Source organism: Dromiciops gliroides, chromosome 3, assembly GCF_019393635.1.
Source record: "Dromiciops gliroides isolate mDroGli1 chromosome 3, mDroGli1.pri, whole genome shotgun sequence".
Classification (NCBI taxonomy): domain Eukaryota; kingdom Metazoa; phylum Chordata; class Mammalia; order Microbiotheria; family Microbiotheriidae; genus Dromiciops; species Dromiciops gliroides.
In genome coordinates, this window is record NC_057863.1 from 574,738,376 (window position 1) to 574,755,124 (window position 16,749).

The following is a 16,749-nucleotide window of genomic DNA, read 5'->3' on the forward strand; positions in this document are numbered from 1 at the left end:
ATCTGACATGTATCAGCATAGGATAGTGGAAAGGATTTTGGAGGTAAAGAATTTTAGAGTCAGAAGATTGTAGGTTCAGATCCCAAACCCATACTTCGATGTCTGTTTGATCTTGGGTAAGATCACTTAGGTAATTCCTCTGGAGTCAAAGGACATGGGTTCAAATCCCAAGTCCCTACTCTTTCCCCTATGTGACCTGGGGAAAGAACTTGGGTCACTGGGTTTTTCAGGTTTTTTTATCTGTAAAAGAAGAGAATTGTACTAAACGGACTCTATGGTCTTTTCCAGCTTCAAATATATATTACCAAGAAAATTCAAAACCAACAGCCTCATGAACGTAAAATTCCAAACTATTGCTTTATAGAAGTCCCCTTACTGGTTCAATCATTACTTGGCATTAAGTGCACTTTTTAAAAGTTTTTTTTAAGTTCTTATATACATTAAATATTCCCACAACATCTCTGTAAAGTAAAGCCACATTTTTGGATGTTGTTATTTAAACTTTTTACCATTAAAAAAAATCACATTGTTTTACATTTCATTCCCCTTGGTAGAGAAGTTGAACTAGGGGGATAGAATTTTGCATATACTTCTCCAGTGGTCTCTAAAGTGGCTGGCTTTGCTGAACTGATTTTCTCTCTTACTAGAAAAGGGTTCTAGGCGAAGAGGAGGGCATATTATAAGACTGTAGTCTATAAACAAAAGGCATCAATAAAATAAAAACCATTGTTTTTAGTCATTGGACTGAGTTTTTGTGTAGCAGTGTTTTTTAGTGGCATTTTGTATTTCCATAATGCCTTGTAATAATTTAGGTTCATGATTCCTTACAACTTCCCATTTAGTCAGTTCAAGATTGTTCTATGCTCTGATTTTAAATGCCTTTAAATTAAAAAAAAAATCAACTCTGATGTAAGGTTACTTTAAAACTTAAACATAAAAAAATAAAAAACAAACATGGAGTAAATTTCCTAAATGTGAGTAGAATACAGAAATTCTACTCCTACCTTTTAATAATAGCTTACATTGGTGTAACTCTTTACCTTTTACAAAGTCCTAGCATCTCCTTTGATCCTTACATCACAATGAGGTAAGCAAGGCATGTACTATTCTTTCTCCCCAATTTTACAACTGAGAAAACTAAGAGTGAGAGATGACCTCCCTGGCCCAATCCTGGTCACACCATTATAACTCCCAGGCTGCAAAATGAGGGGCTTTGACTAGAAGAATTGCTAAGGCTCCTTTCCAGTTCTAACATTTTATTGGTTTCTGAGTAAATCATGTTTCCCTGGGAAAAAGAAAGCTGTCACCCAGCTCTATTCTGGTGAGTTAATGAAGAAAAAGTACTTTAAAACCCAAAAGGCAAATCTAGACCAGAGAGATACCAGGCATGCCCTAAACTGTCTTTGATTTCTTCACTTAGTCTCCGATTTCTTCTTCTCTTAGCTTTTGTTCTTGTTCAACTTCATTTACTTGTTAATCAGGGGAAAAACCTTGGTAGCAAGGTAGGCTTCTTGTGTATCTTTTCTTTTCCAGGGGAGGGAGGCAGGGTAAAGTTCTTAAAATGAGTTTTGGGGGCATAGGATCACCAATTCTATCTCTAAGTTAGATAGTTGTCTGGGACCACAGGTTTTGAATTGGTATCAGATGCAGAAATAGGCAAGATAACAGAGGTAATCTTAGCATGAGTACATTTCTGCTGCCTTTTGTAAGCTTTCCAACTTGATCTAATGGCTCATAGCCTCACCGAAAGAATAAAGGAGATATTAACCTCTCCTTTCTCAGGGAGTGTCAATTTATTAGATGGCATCCTGGAGCTAGACAATTGACCTTGAAGAGGTGAAGCCTGGTAGAGAGCCCGGAAAAGCTGATAAAATCACCAGAAAACACCAACACATCCCCAAGGGTTGGAAGTAAGAGTTGACATGTTGGAGTTATTCATACGTGTGTGCTAACCACATGGCTTCCTGGTTTGTTGTTGTTCAGTTGTTTCGATCATGTCCAACTCTCGGTGACCTCATTTGGAGTTTTCTTGGCAAAAGTACTGGAGTGGTTTGCCATTTCCTTCTCCAACTCATTTTACAAATGAGGAAATTGAGTCAAACAGAGTTAAGTGATTTGTCATGGGTCACACAGCTAGTAAGTATCTGAGGTCAGATTTGAACTCAGGAAGACTCCTCTTCCTGACCCCAGGCCTGGCACTCTATCCATTAAGCCACCTAGAGGCCCCAACTTCCTGCTCTGTGCCTCTTAATGAATGTTTCCTGGCCACACACATGTTTTCCACATCTATATATTCTCCACATCCCACTGTACAAAAGCATGTATGGAAGAATATTTCAATTTCATTTTATTTGCTTGTTTGCCTAATGTCATGTACATGTTGTCTTCTTTATTAGGTTGTGAATTCCTAGAGGCAACGACTGTTTTCTCTTTCCTTTGTATCCCTGGCACTGAATGCTATGCCTGGAATATAATAAGCCTTTAATAAATGCTTGTTGAGTTATTCTTGATTTGATTATATTGTTTGATTAAATGTCTTTTGTTTTGAACTTACATATTGTCTGGTTGAGTGGTCAAAAAAAACACACAGGTGGGAGACTGCAAGCTAGGCTTCTGAGTGGATGCTGAACAACATGGTGCCTTGAACCTTGGGTACATTTTCTGAAGGCCCATATGGAGAGGTGCCCCAAGTACAGTTACTACCCATACATTACTCTCACTCCTTTATTCTTTCAGGTGTCCTTAGATATTTTGGTGTGTTGGGACTGTTTGGACAATTGGGTTGCTTTGTTTGCCCTGCTCAATGGGAGCAATAAGAATATCTGAGATGATTAAAGTAAGAAGACATGAAGAAACACTTATTTTGCTTCAGAATAGCAAAAGGAAAATCTATGAAGAGTTCACCAAACCCATCTTTTCCTCCCTACCTGCAATGCAAATAGCCTTCAATCAGTCCCTTTCTTATAGAGAAATCCTGTTATAGGCAGCAGAGAAAGCTCTCTGGATAACCAAGGACTTACTGGGCAAAATTATTTGTTCTGCAGATTTTGTTGTACTCAAACAACAAAGCACTGTGACTGGCCCCTCAATGCAGCATGGAAATAGCTGGGTTATTACATAGTCCGCTTTTGAAAAAGCATTCACTGTTGTGAGCACACAAATAACAGTTTATTTTTCTTCTGTTCTATCCAGTTCATTTTTTAAAAGTATAATACAACTTTAGTTTGCTATTTTGTATATCCATTTTTATTTGTGTTTCTGAATGAAGTTAGTTTGTTCCACAAAGTTTTCTACTTCATCTTACTCCCTCTACTTCATTCGATTTTTCCTAGCCTCGAAGTGCTTCTTCTGACTGCTGCTGGGTTAGACAGGACTAGACTGGACAAGACAATTTGATAATAGTGTTCTGGGTCATGCCTAGGTGTTAGTACAAAATAACAGTGGAAAAGAATATAAGTGAAGTACCAAAGGGACAATAGGAATACTAGGAATAGTCATCAAGTCTTCATCATGGTTCTTCACCAGGAAATCAGCCAGTCAATAATATCATTGGTGCAGAATGTCAAGAAAACATCAGACTATTTAGCCAAGCAGGAATGCAGGAAATATATGAGTTCTACAAACTAAGATGGGTTCTGTGAAGGGTGTCAGCCTTAGAAGGATGGTTTGTTTGCTCAAGTCTGCCCTCCTCACTCACTGATAAGGAGCATTACATGGGGTCAGCACCACCATCTCCTCTATCACTCTCTATTTTTATGAACCCCCCACATTGATTTATGAAAATTATTGTTTCTCCTCTATGATTTATACTGAGTGAGATGCAAAGATAAATAAGGTTCAGTTCCTCCTGTCCTTGAGGAGTTTATAATTTATTAAAGGAGTAAAGATATGATCACAAATAGCTATTATAAGGAAGAAGAGGTTACTGTATAATAAATACAACATGAAAAGTGGAAAAGAGAAATACAAAGTACTTATCCATATTTCATATGGAGGAAAAGACCATAATATCACAAATTTGGAGAAGGAGGGATGTCAGAGGCCATCAAGGAATTTAATTCCCTTTTTGGATCAATGTCATAGACATGTTAAATGACTTACCCAGGGTCATTTAGCCAGTAAGGGTCTGAGGCAAGATTTGAACTCAGGTTTCTATCTGCCACCTCCACCTAACTGCCTCTATGGACATTTAGCATTGTAAGGGTCAGAGGAAGCTTCATGGAGCATATGGCCCTTGGGTTCATTCTTGAAAGGCATATGAAGGTGAGCCCCAAAAAGTATCCATTAAAAAATTGTATGAAAAGACAAAGTAGAAGGGGCACACAGGTCATGGATTATAGTCCTATTAGTCCATTTTTGAAAAGTTATTGTGCTTTAGCACTTGAGAATCACGGAATCTCAGTATTTTTAAAAAAAGAGCTCAGAATTCTTATCATTCAATACCTACCTTAAAAAGCATCTCTTCATCATTCTAAATAAGTGACCATTTGGTCTATTTTTAAGACCTTCAAGTGAGGAAAAACCCACTACTTCTCCAATGCAGTTTATTTCACTTTCAGAAAGCTTTCGTTATCATGACATTTTAGATATCAAGTCTAAATTTGCCTCTTTGTAACTTTTACCCACTGATACTAGTTCAGTTTTTCAGGGTCTTCCAAAGGAAGACTGCTACTCCTTTGGTCTTTAGGTTTTTGCCCCAGGAAAAATATATTCCCAGAATATTCAACCAATTCTTACATAGCATAAACACAAGTCCTTACCATCCTGTTTGGGGGCCTCTGATCACTCTCTAGCTGATATGACCAGAAATGAACACTATTTCAAAAAATAGCATGGCCAGGGCAGAGCAGAATGGGACTTTCCCTTCCCTAGTCCCATATCAGAGATCTATTTATTGTTAGTATGTCTTCCCATAAGAAAGATGACAATCCATCCCAGCATCCTCAATCAGTGCAAATCATACCCACGTGCTCCCATAAATGAAAGGATCTATTCTGGGCCTTCTTTTCCATGATCTGTAGGCCTTCCTCAAGGAATTCTAACATCATCTGGCTATCAGTGCAGCACTCAGGATGACCATCTGTTATGCCTTGTTCTTGCTACTAGGCCCAGCCTACTTCATTTTCAGATGATGCATCTCTAGAATAATAGCTTTTACACCATATCTTTTCCTTAAGAAGTTATTAGTAATATGCTATGTTCTATTTATAGATACCATATGTTTCTTCATTGCCCTCTGGGTTACCCACACAATTGTAATTCTTTGAAGATTGTGATATTCTATGACTCAGCCCTGTGGCATCACCAGAAAAACATTGTTGTTTGAAAAATAGGTTTTTGATTCAAGGAATAGTTTGAGATTTGGGGGGGAAAATTATAGAATTTCATGAGTATAATCCTTTTTTGTCTCTTCCTTTTCAGATCAAATGGAATAACTTATAAAAAGTGCTTTGTAAACTTCAAACTATTATGTAAATGATGGTACTAGTATTATCCAAATTCGTGAGCTATCGGCAGCTTAAATCTAAAATATATATAGATATAGATATATACATATATTACATATAATATAATATATGTGTGTATGTTTATACATATAATCTATAAGGAAAGATGGATGGATGGATGAATGGCTAGATGATAAATTAATGGACAAGCTCTATAAGATATCCATTTGCCTGTCATGATCTGGATGAGAGATATTTATCTACCTGGTTTTTTCCTGTTAGGCAAAGGTTTTTTGAGTATTTGAGAATCTCATTTAGGAGCTTCTATAGTATTGTGATGTTTAAAATCTAAATTGTGGTCGCCTTAAATTAGAAGCTTTAGCACCAGTCCTTGGGCATTAAACATTTATTAAAGCATACAGATATTTACAAGGAGTTCAGAAAGAAAAAATCCTACCTAGCCTAGAGTTCCAGCCTGGTTGGGTGGGTTCTTCCTGAAGTCCTCTTCCATGAGCCTGCTTTAATCAGGAACTCTCTCCAGCAAACTGATTGTGGAAGCTTTTTATAGGTCTGGAACAGAGGCGGTCCTTAACACACTGCTTCAAGCTGATTGGTTGGCATTATCCAAACCATTTGTTCTGAAGATGTTTTCAAGGTGTGATTACAATCCAGTTCACTTGAAGTAGGCTAATCAGCAGTTAATCACTCTCACTTGATTCAATCAGTCTAGATTAATCTCCAGGTGGGTCTTTGAGTATCTGCTAAATCTCATTATTTCATCACAGTATTCTGGGGCTTAATACTATCAGAATGTTTTCTAGAAACATAAACATCTAGAGGTATGCATGATCAGATATTTATTAAGTTCTTGCTATGTTTAAGGGAGGAAGCAAGCCTTTATTAAACCCTACTAAGTTCCAGACACCATGGCAAGTGCTTTACAACTAGCTCATTTGAATCTCCCAACAACCTTGTGAGGTAAGTGTTGTAATGAGTCATAATTTATAGTTGAGGAAACTGAAGCCAATGGTGGTTAAATGACTTGCCCAGGGTCATACAGCTAGTAAGTATCTGAGGCTCAATTTGAACTCACAATGTCTTAACTCCAAGTCCTGTGGTCTTTGCTCTCTGCCACCTAGCTGCCTCCATATGTGTATACTGTGCTAAGCCCTGAAGATACATATAAAAGTAAAAAAAAAAAAAAAGATAATCCTTGTCTTCAAAGAGGTTCCATTCATTCTCATATAAAGGAAGAGAAACGTGGTGTCATGGTCAGAAGTGGCATGGTGACAGTTATGAACAACAGAAAATGAAAACTCACCTATCAGAGCCCAGGGACCCAGGGACCCAGGGGAAGAGGCTAGACATTCCTGGTGGGAGAGGATGGAAGAGGATGGTGGTGAAGGCAGCATGGTTTGGAAATATCTGGGAGATGGAGGGTCTTACCTTCTATAAGGCCTCCTTCTTCCACATGGATTCTGTGCTGAGCATTGCAGGGGCAAAACACTATGGTAAGCATATGTCTCCCTAAGGTAGACCCTGCTTGATAATGACAAGGTATCAATGAACAAAGTTGTTTCAATTGTATCTATCAAAGAATCTAGTGTTGTTTAAGCATGTGTAAAAGGAGAAAAGATTTTGATACTTTGATATTTTCTTCCAACAAATCAAATATTTTTTAAAAATTAAACAATAAATATAAATGGAGTTTGTATTCTCTGTGCCTTCACATCAATTATATGACCTCAAAGATACTATATAATATAATTTATAAAGGCCTGTCTATTTTATTTTCATATTTATAAATATATTCTCAATAAGTGTAAATCATTCTAAAGGATTTTATGGACATAATAAATTAAGCACATAGATAAGCAGTATTTTAGAGCATCATGATCAGCTTTTTTTTTAAGGTAAAAGGACTTTTCAATCTATGGTTTTCCCCCCAGTCATTCAATATGTCCCAGATATCTTGAGGATCTTTTCTTAATCCCCCCTCCCCCAACTTAATACCTCCACCCTGAATCTACTGATGTTTTCTTGGTCTGGAGAGGCAGGGCCAGTCCTAGAGGTCTGGAGATCTGACTTCATGTCTTGCCTCTGACACATACTAGTTGTATATCAACAAGCAAGTTGTAACCTCTTACTGAACCAGGGAGTCACATAAGAATGAAGGCCGTTTTCTATTTTATTTTGTTTCATGGTTTGCTATGGGGAAAAAAGAATTCACCACTTATTGGAGGCCAACCTGAATTTCCTAATCCCTAAACCTCAGAAGTCAATTCAGTCTTAAAACCCTCCGTATTTGAGAAGAACTGTCAAAGTTTGTGTTCCACTGGCACAGGCTTTGAGAACCCCAAGTCTACCTCCACACCATGATGTAGTGCTTCAACTACACTACAGTTGTACTTTTGTGGAGGCAGAATTATTGTAATGGTGTGGTACAATTGATTTCAGTTTCTTTTACTTCAGAATTCTGATATTTGGTTGCTTTACATTCCTTACCCCTTAATCCCATCTCACCCCCAAACCTCGCCATTTGTGTTGAGGTACCTCAATCCTCTCAGTCATCCAGTTTCACAACTAGGTAGTGTAAAGAAAATTGGTCCCCCACAGTAGTCTTCCCTGACTCTTTGCTCTCCCATACCCTCCACAAGTTCATATGTAATCAATTGTTAAAATTTGTACACAACATCATTATCTTTCCCCCTCCTTTGCAAGACTCTTCTTCATTGACTGGAGGATTTTGGAAGAAGGAACTCTTGACACGAATGTGATTTCCCAGCTCTCCAGATGAAAACACAGCTCAAGGCTGAGTCAGAAGCTCTAGCTTGGCCTCCAAGTGATCATATTTACCTGGATACCTGATCAATGGAAGCTCTGATCATCTGAAAATTCAATGTCTACAGACAGGTTTTACTCTCCTTAATCATGGACAGAGTCACTTCTGGTATGTCCTTTCTTCTCCAAACTCATGACCATTGGAAAAAATCTTTAGTCCTGAGATAGAAGCATTTGGCAAGACTCTAGTCCTTTTTCAACCTTTAAATGATATTAGTCTTTACATTAAGGTAAACTCATGGGGCAGCTAGGTGGTTCACTGGATAAAGCACCAGTCCTGAATTCAGGAGGACTCAAGTTCAAATCTGGCCTCAGACACTTGACACTAGCTGTGTGACTCTGGGCAAGTCACTTAACCCTCATTACCCTGAACCCCACCCCCCCCCCTCTAAAAAAGATAAACTCATGAATTGGATTCAAGTTGCTGAGCTGAAAGACTGTTAATTTTTTAAATCCCCTTTTATAAAAATATTTCTAAGTTTAAAGACTATTTGCCTCTGTTTTAGTGACAAATTCATATTAATCTCTTCTTACAAATAATATGCTCACATCTACTAGCCCACAGAAATATTCCCAGTTCTGACCCCATCAGAAACAATTTTGTTGACTATTCATTTCCATAGTAGCACTAATGACTTTAACCCTAAATGGACTTGCAGTGAAACTAAATAGAATAACCACATCAATTGTTAATTAAATCCAAGACAGAAATGAAGAAAAAATGACCTCATTAATCTCAGAAATTACAAACTTGAAAAATAGCTCCTTCAAATATTATTATGAACTAGCATCATTGTTTGTGAACGTGGGCATTATGCCCTTGTTTAAGTCATTGAACTTCTTTGAACTTCAGTTTCTCCATGTGTAACATGTCTGACTTGGACTATGTGATCTCTAAGGACCCCTCTTAATATCCTATGTCTGTATTTACATCTTTCATGAATTTGCATGTCATCCTTGCTCAAGGGCCATGCTCATCTTCTCTGTGTATTTATATCTTTCTATGAGGTTAGAGCCACCCAGCTACCATCCAAAGACACTGAAAAACAACTAAAGGAGAGGAAAATTCTGTTATCTTCCAGTAAGTTCTAAATGACAGTGAGCAGGCTAGAGATGATAAGGAGAAGCTTGATCTACTGTGTTATCATCCCTGAAGGTCATGCTAAGTAAATTATTCTGCAGGGTCTTGCCAATAAAATGTTTACCAGTGAATATGGGACCATCTATGTCAAGGTTACTCTGTTTGGAGAGAGTATTTCAAGTTCTGTAAAAACAAACATTTTAGACACAAGAAAATACTGAAAAGAAATGTCTTGTGCCTCCAAGCTACCTGGGATATAGCAATAAAAACAGCTGAGGTGAAGAGTTGACAGGGAACAAAAAATACCTTTTTAATCCTGTATATTTGCACATCCCAGGACCAGATAGGATTCAGAACTTAGAGGCAGGAAGGCATGTGAATCCTACATCTGATATCTCTAGCTGTGACCATGAGTTATTCACTTCACCTTGTAGTGTTCATTTCTTCATTTGAAAAATAGGCATAATCATTGCTGTAACTTGTACTTCACAGAGAGGTTGTGAGTTCAAATAACTCATCAGAGATATGGATGTAAAGTACTATATGGAAAGCGATATCATGGGAAAGCAATAGGCTTCCTATCCATATTATTTCCTGGAAAGCAATAGGCTTCTGCACCAAGGAGGATCTTAGACCTCCTATACTTTAATGAATGACCCAACTTTATAGATAGGGAAACTGCAGCCAAGAGAGTTGTGACTTTCCTAAGGTTTCACAGCTGAGCAAAAGAGAACAAGGACTAAAACCCAATTTCCTCGCTGCTTGAAAAGCCTGCTGGTCCCTTCCCATCTCAACTAGCAAGTGAATGATAATCATTTCAGAACTGGGCCAGACACTACACTATATAAGATAATTTCAGTTTTGTTGTTGTCCTGATATGGTTGCTGCCTTGCCTGTTGTGGATGCCATTGATCTGAAGGTAATAGTCTAAAGCCAGTCTTATGAGGCTAAACATACACAAACACATACATACACACACATACATATGTATGTATATATACAAAATCTGTGATGATGAGCAAGTCACTTATCTGAGCTTCAATGGTCTCACTTGTAAAATGGGAATACCTTAATTGTTTGCATCCCAAGGCTGTTTTGAGGAAAGCTTTTCATAGATACTAAAGTGTTACATAAATATGAACCATTACTCCATAGAGGCAACACAGCACAGGGACTAGAGAGCTAGCCTCTGACTCAGTAAGACCTAGATTCCAATCCAGGCTCTAAATGTAATCTTAGGAAAGCATCTAGGACTATAGGATGCTGAAAATTTGTGAAGTACATTGGTAGGATAAGTTCCTTAGCAGGTATTCTCCAACCTACTGAAATCAGAGGAATGGTAAAAAAAATCATGATATCATTATCAATTGCTAAAGTACTCCCAGTTTTCAAGTAAAATTTTGTGCTTCGTGGTCAAGATCTCTATTTTGTAAAGATGTTTAATCAATCAACAAACATTTATTAAACTTATATTCATAAAAAATCTAAAGTGGCAACAATTTCAGCTTTTTGTTAATTTTCCTGTCCCTTAGTTCCTAATGGCAGGAATTAATTTCAATGTAAAAATATTCTCTAAGACTACATCTAAAGACAAACCAAAAATATTAAGAAAAAATTTTTTTAATTGAAAAAAGAATGGACTCTTTGACTTAGTGTCTGTCAGTCTGTCCACAAGCATATGTGCCACACTCCCTACTTCTTTCAAGAAGCATACATTTTAGTGAGGGAAACATATATGTGTGTATATGTGTGTATGTATGTATATATGCATGTTATATTTATATTCATATGTGTATATATGTGTATATAGGCACTCTGAGAGAGTAAGGCATTAGTAGCTGGGGGATGGGGGAGGATCAGGAAAGGACTCCTGCAGAAGAAGGGATCTGAATCTTGAAGGAACCCATAGAAACAAAAAAGCAGAACATTCTAAATAGTGGTTCAGATAAGAAATAAAGAGAAAGAAAGAGAGAGAGAGAGAGAGAGAGAGAGAGAGAGAGAGAGAGAGAGAGAGAGAGAAAGAGAGGAGAGAGAGGGAGGAAGGAAGGAAGGAAGAAAAAGAAAGGAGAGGAGAGGTATAAAATAATAAAATTGAGAACTAGAAAAAAAATGTAATGTATCTGCTCTGAAAAAAAAAAGTGACCTGGAAAACAGGACAAGGAGAGATGTCATTGGACTCCCTGAAAGCCATGATAAAAACAAAACAAACAAACAAAAAACAGCCTGCATACTATATTTCAAGAGATAAATGAAAACTGTCCAGTTATATTAGAATCAGAGGGAAAAGAGAAACAATCTACCATCCAACTTCTGAAAGAAACCCCAAAAAGAAAAAAGATCCAGGCACACCATAGCCAAAATCCAGTGCTTCCACATCAAATTAAAAAAATGCTGCAAGCAGCCAGAAACAGAGTCCAAGTATTTAGGAATCACAATCAAGATAACATAAGATCTGGCAGCTTATACATTTAATAAAAGGAGATCTTGGAATACACTATTCCAAAAGGCTTACAAAAAGAATATGTACCCTACAAAGTTGAATATAATTCTATGAAGGAAAAAATGAACTTTAACGGAAGAGAAGACTTTCAAGTATTCCTGATTAAAAGACCAGAGCTAAGTAAGAACTTTTGAAGAAAAGCACAAAACTCAAAATAAATCTAGAAGAGTAAATTTATTTGAACAATTGAAAGGGGCAGTTAGATGAATCAGGGCTAACATTCTAAAAGGAGAAGAAAAAGGGTCTCTTCGGAAAAAAAAATTGATGTAGAATGAAGTGAGCAGAATCATGAGAACAATCTTGAAAACTTATAAACTCTGAGCAAAACAATGACCAAGCATGTCTCAAAAGAGCTTATAATGAAGCATAGTATCCACATCCTGTCAGAAAAAATATGCAAACTGTGGAAAGAGACATATATTCTTTCAACATGGTCACTGTGTTTATTATTTTTTAAATTATGCTAATTTTTTACAAGGAAGTTTTTTTCCTTCTGTTTTGGGGGCATAGGGGAGGGAAATTTGGTGATAATAGTACCCCCCCCAAAAAAGAGGAGAGCCACTGAAACATTTTATTTTATTTTTTAAATGTACATGTCAGCTTTATCATCATCATTGTTAACATAAATCTTTTTTTCTTTTATTTATTTTAAAATAAATCAACATTTTAAAAAATTTTTAATTCCAAATTCAATCCCTCCTTCCCTTCCTCCCTCCCCCCCCCCAACCTGAGGCAGTAAGCAATCCGATAAAGGTTATACATGAGCAATTATGTAAAACATTACTATATTAGTCATTTTGTACAAGAAAACTTGAATAAAAGAAAAAATGAAAGAGTAAAAAATAGTATGCTTCAGTCTGTGTTCAATCAATATCAGTTCTTTCTTTGGAGGTAGATAGTATGTTTCATCAATAGTCCTTTGGGATTGTCTTGGATCATTATATTGCTGAGAATAGTTGTCATACACAGTTCTTCATCAAACAATATTGCTGTCTTTGTGCATAACATTCTCTTGGTTCTGCTCACTGCACTGTATATCAGTTCTATCTCTTTCCAAGCCTTTCTGAAATCGTACTGTTTGTCATTTCTTATAGCACATTATCATCATATACCACAGGTTGTTTAAGCCATTCCCCAATTGATGGGCATTCCTTTGATTTCCAATTCTTAGCCACCACCAAAAAAAAAAAAAAGCTGCTATAAATATTTTTGTACAAATAGGTCTTTTTCTCTTTGGGGGGTCTTTGGTATATAAACTTAGCAGTGGTATTGCTGGATCAAAGGGTATGCGCAGTTCTATAACCCTTTGGGCATAATTCCAAATTGCTCTTCAGAATGTTTCGATCTTTTCACAACTCCACCAAAAGTAGATTAGTGTCCCAGTTTTCCCACATCCCCTCCAACATCCAATATTTTCCTTTTTTTGTTATATTTTCCACTCTGATAGGTGTGAGGTGATACCTCAAAGTTGTTTTGATTTGCATTTCTCTGATCAATAGTGATCTAGAGTACTTTTTGAAATGATTATAGATAGCTTTGATTTCTTTGTTTGAAAACTACCTGTTTGGATCCTTTGACCATTTATCAATTGGGGAATGAAGTATTTTTATAACTTTGTCTAAGTTCTCTATATATTTGAGAAATGAGGCCTTTATCAGAGCTATTTGTTTCTTTTTTTCTTTTTCTTTTTTGCAGGCAACGGGGGTTAAGTGACTTGCCCAGGGTCACACAGCTAGTAAATGTCAACTGTCTGAGGCCAGATTTGAACTCAGGTACTCCAGAATCCAGAGCCAGTGCTTTAACCACTGTGCTATCTAGCTGCCCCAGAGCTATTTGTTTCAAAAATTCTTTCCCAGTTTTCTGCTTCCCTTATAATCTTGGTTATATTAGTTTTGTTTGTACTAAAACTTTTTAATTTTATATAATCAAAATTATCTATTTTATATTTTCTGTTGCTCTATATCTTATTTGGTCCTAAATTTTTCCTCTGTCCATAAACCTGACAGATAAATGATTCCATGCTATCTTAATTTTCTTATAGGATCACTCTTTATGTGGAAATCATGTACTCATTTTGACCTCGTTTTTAGTAGACAGTATGAGATATTTGTCTATACCTAGTTTCTAAAATAGGTTTTCAGTTTTCCCAGCAGTTTTTGTAAAATAATGACCTTTTGTCCCAAAAGTTTGGATCTTTGGGTTTATCATATATTAGATTACTATAGTCATTTACTATAGTGTAATTTGTACCTATTCTATTCCACTGATGCACTTCTTTATTTCTTAGCCAGTATCAGATTGTTTTTCAATGATTACTGCTTTATAATACAGTTTGAAATCTGGTACTACTAGACCACCTTCTTTTGCATTATTTTCATTGATTCCCTTGATGTGCTTGAAACATTTTAAAGAGGGCATAGAAGTAAGCATAGACAAGGAGGATAGTTTTGCAAGTGCCAGGTTGAATTTATTATTTACTTTTAAAATGCAATTGGAATGGAATAAAGATTCATGGTTTCATATGCAATCTTTTGGTGTTCTGCCTTTTTAATGGAAATGGACCCTTTTCTGGTATTTATGTTTAGAATATAAATTTTTTTAAAGAGGCAGAGACATACATTCAGACAGACCCTGATGTCTTTGGCAGGAAGGTTATCAGATAAGTAGGTAGGTGTATGTCCTGCCAAGACAGCCCAGAGAGCCGAGTACCAGTCTTATGCCCAAAGATTTAATGAGACAAAACCTCTAGCCAAAATATCTGATCCCAAATGAAACAAAAAAAGCGGTTACAAGAAGATTTAAGATGACTTGAAAAGAAGGTCTTTGGCTGAAGGCTGGTTGTTGCTCAACAGGAGCTGTGAGCCATTCAAATGACAGGCACAGGCCAGAGCGAATTTAGTCTAATTGAACTGATCTTCTAAATCTTCTGAACTAAGTGAAAAATTAACTTGACCTGCTTTATTAGCATGAGTTGGAAACAAGGCTGAAATTAAGCAGCAGAATTAATTTGACCACGAAATCAGCATGGAGGAGCAACCAAAAAATGTAGAATTTCAAATCAGAAGACCTGGGTTTGAACATCAACTCTGTCACTCTATGCCCCATCGTGACCTTAGGTTTGATTCTGATCCTGTCTCCTCAGGGATAGGGATTGGACTGGATGGTCTCTGAGGTCTTCTCTAGCTCTCTGTCCTGGAAGGCTGGAATGCCTTTCCAGATCAATGAATTACTTTTCACTTATGTCTGGATGTTTGGCACCCCCTACACACAGTCATGACCTGCGTCCTGTTTTCCCCATCTTGGCTAATCACAGCTCAACTCCTATCTCATCTGGTTTCCCCTCATGATCCTACCTCACTCCTGGCACTGCTATCTGCTAGTCTCTCCAGTGTGTCTGTGTTTTAAATTATTGTTTTCCCAGATGGAGTGGCTTACATTTTTCCAACCTAAAGTTCATTAGTTATTTTTTTCATGTTTTACACTTCTTTTCATTTTTCATACCGGGTCCCTATCCTCATTAACATTTACAAAAGTTCCCAGTTTGGCACAAGCTACAAACTTCATTAGCATCTGATTTCTTCCATGACCCTCAATGAACATTTTCAATGGGTCATTTTGGATACTGATCCTTCAGGCATCCCATTAGACATCCCCCAGCCAAATGCATTAACCCTTCTTGGTGACCTGGCAGCTAACTTTCAATCTATGTAGTAATGCAGACAAATCAAGCTTTCATTCAATTCGCCAAATTTAAATCAAAATAAGATAGGCTATGTTCTTACTATTCTATTTGTCTCATTCCTATGACATTGACAGACTATATCACACAAGTTAACACTGAAGGAGATACATGTAGCTACTGTCTGCTTATCTGTTTGTTAGTCCTATCTCCTCAGTTAGATTGTAAGCTCTTTGAAGACTGTGATCATACTTCCCCTTCATCCCTTTTATCACCTAGCACAATGGTGGGGACTACAGTCCCTCAATATTTCAGTACCTCTTCAACAATATCATCAATGTGAGCATTTTCTGTGATGGTAAAGCAACATGGTGTAGTGGATGTAGTGTTGAACATAGAGTCAAGAAGACCTGGATTCAAATCCTATCTCAGATACTGGTTCAGTGTTGTATACTGCTGGGTAAGTCCCTTGATTGCTTTAAGCCTCAGTTTCTTCATCTGGAAAAAGAGGGATAATGATAACTCTAGTATCTATGTCACAAAGCTGTTCTAAGGATAACCATCAGGTGTTTCCATGTTGGAAAACCTTCAAGAACAGTCCTAACTACAGACTGTTTTTCTAAAGACCAACCTAGATAAAGTACAAAGGAGTCCATCACTAATAGGATGGCCATGAAGTAGTGAATGATTTGATAATGTCAACCTATGAAACAAAGGAAAGAACACAATTGTACTTAATACCATGCACTCAGAGTTTCAAAAGGCAGTAATTGGCAGGTGACTACTTTATAAAAGGATTTGCTGGAGGAATCTCTCAAATGGGGAGTCCCCTCAGTGCACTTCATAGGCAGGCAGGCTGGCAAACCTGCTGTGAGTCCTTTAAATAAAGCACTAAGCACTGGTATGTTTTAAATAATTTATAAGATCAGAGAATTTGAAAAGAGAAAGGGACCTCAGAGACCTTTTGCCATTACCAAATATAACAGGACCAATAATTAATCATCCAGACTATGTCCAGAGACCTCCAAGGAGGGGTGGCCCATTACTTCTCAAGATAGCCTATTTCGCTTTGGGACAGTTTTAATCATTAGGGCATTTTCCTTAAGATCAAGCCTAAATTTGCCTCTTTGCAACTTCTACCAATTGCTCCTGGTTCTGCCCAAAGAGAACTAATTTAATTGGTCTTCTTCTTGACTATCCT

General features: G+C 37.1%; 1 non-coding gene across 1 annotated transcript; it reads right to left on the bottom strand.

The window, feature by feature from the left end:
- Positions 1 to 9,208: 9,208 nt before the first annotated feature.
- On the bottom strand, positions 9,209 to 9,312 carry LOC122752319. The gene has a single exon (XR_006356083.1). It is a non-coding gene; the product is annotated as a U6 spliceosomal RNA (small nuclear RNA).
- Positions 9,313 to 16,749: the final 7,437 nt, after the last annotated feature.